Raw genomic sequence first — 2508 nt, 5'->3', positions numbered from 1 at the left:
ATTTTCTATAAATAAATAGAGAAAATTAAAGAAAATTTTATCATTCTTAGATTTTTTGTGCCATAAAAATAAGAAAAAAAATATTAATGTGTCTGATTGTATAATGGAGCTAGAGCATGAGGTTTAGCCTCAATTCAGCCATGTTTCTTTGTTAGAGTGTATTTTTACCGCTTTCAATTTAAAAAACACATTAAAAACCATACCTACACCTATCAATGCAAGCAAAATCTTAAATGGTAGAGGTAAGGGGTTTGTTGAGCGGTTGAAGTGCGTTAAATGCTGATGTTTGATGTTGCATATCATATAGAGTTTGCAGTTGTTTAAAATTAAAGGGACTAGTAGCACGAGGAAACTTGGTACTAGCGCCAAGCAACGAAGCATTCGCGTAGTAGAAAAGAAAATCATGAAAACAACTGTTTTTGCACTTTCACATGCTGATTTTCAACGAATATTTGTTTGAGCATGATGGTCATATTCACCCTTGTATCATGGATGCATAGCACCTGTTTGTATAAGTGATGACTCGATGCTGAGAGTGTGAGGTATCCCAAGCCATAGGGCTAGATATTCAGTTCCTTGGGGTTTATTTGGTGAGGTTTATATATCATCTCCTAGATTTATTTATCAAAAGAGTGGATTTTGTTTTGAAAGTGTTTTATATTCACGGTGCATCTTGGGGCCAATTCCCGAGATGTAGGAGAGCCGTAGTGGAGCCACGGTGATCAAGCAAGGGGTGCTCCTTGTGTGCATGCTACGTGGTGTATAATATCAACATGTTTAGGGACTCCCTTTGTGGAGTGAGGAAAGAATTATTCATTGTACAATGAAAAATGTACAAACACAAAGTCTTAGATGCTCCTCGAGGCCGTGTGGGGTGGTTTTAGGTGAGTAGAGAGGCTCATCTAGTGCCTTAGAGTTAGTGTCCCGATAATTGCAATAAAAATATATTTGTATTATAGTGCAAAGTACAAAGGGCTTTTCCTTTATAGGACTATGCTTAGAATCCTAGAGCTCAGTACAAGTTTCAAGCCATCTTTAAGTGCTTGATTTTCTCATGGGCTTGCTTCCATCTCTTCTTTTCCTCTAGTAGCAACCCTACCTTGACACTCTCCTGTGCATGACGGCCTACTAGCTTGCTCCTATGGCTTTCCCAATTCCCACGGCTTGTAGTATCCTTCCACACAGGCATATACCAAATACGCACTTCACCAACTCCGTAACAAGAATGATCTTGTGTGCATTCGAGGTGATGGTGGTTACACATCACTTTTATGTCAACAATGGAGATCCCACCAATGTAATACCCTATGGAGGCATCCTTTTTGAATGCTCCCTGGCCCTTCTAGAAACTTCCAAAATCATCGATGTTGTTCGTAATCTACAGACATAAAATTATCTCAAAATAGTATACATAGTAAAATAAAGTGTCTAGACAAACTATTGATGCACTTACCCCCTACTCTACATCAATAGGGCAACCTCCGAGGGTTTGATCAAGTCCACATTTTACGTGGACTCCTTGATTGGGGGGACTTGTTGCTCATGGGCACCTATCCTACCACCAAGCCATCTTGCACTGCCTCAAACTCTTGGATACCAACCGTGGCGTGCTCTGCTAAGTCCATGGCATCTTTAAGAGCTATGAGTGTGTCGTCTATATCTTCTAGCTGCGGGTGGTTATGCTCCATAGGTAGATCATCAGACACGAGGGAAAAGTCATCGGTGATAGCTAGCATCAACAATGCCTCATCTTCCCTCACTCCAAAAAATTTCTCCACATCATGAAGAAACACGAATTCTTTGTCTTCATGATGAAGACTTCACTCATGCTATCTATGCAACAATTTGCATTAATGGTAGATAGGGCAACCTCTTGCTCACCTGATCCACCTCCTAAGGTGTTATCCACAGCAATTATAGCTCTATTGGCCATAAGGTCTAGATATTTTTCCTCTTCTATAGCCTCTACTTCCTCTCTAGAATTGTCTATTGGTGAGACTTTGGATCAAGGACATCCTTTAGTAAGCCTTCCACATGCCCTTCAGTATCCACTATGACTACATGTGGGTCCTCACCTTCATTGAGTAACAAAATAAAAGCGGAAATCCATGAGGTAGTCCATGCCATGCTGATCAAAGCCGTATTTCCTAGCTTGCAAAGGAGTAAGGTGTTTGAAGTAGGTGTGGGTGAGATTTGCACAAAAATAACCTAGTCATTTTCAAAATGCCTTCGTGCCATCGATGTACTTCAAGAGATTGCATGGCACCCATTCCTCGTCAGAATCCTAGAACCCGATGATATATTTGAAAGCTTGGACCATGATAAAATACCTTATCATAGTACTTGATATTTAGACAAAAGATTGGACCATGTACTCGAGACGTAATGAAAGTAAGGAGGACTATGTGGCTATGGCTATGTGAGCATAGAGAGATGAGAAATTGTATGGGAAGAAATAAAATTACCATGGAAGAAAGAAACAAAGTTGGGTGTTGGGTGGCTATGGCT

The sequence above is a fragment of the Lygodium microphyllum genome, chromosome 13, assembly GCF_053477565.2.
Source record: "Lygodium microphyllum isolate KBCC chromosome 13, Lygodium_microphyllum_v1.1.10, whole genome shotgun sequence".
Classification (NCBI taxonomy): domain Eukaryota; kingdom Viridiplantae; phylum Streptophyta; class Polypodiopsida; order Schizaeales; family Lygodiaceae; genus Lygodium; species Lygodium microphyllum.
Note: the sequence above shows the minus strand (reverse complement) of the source record.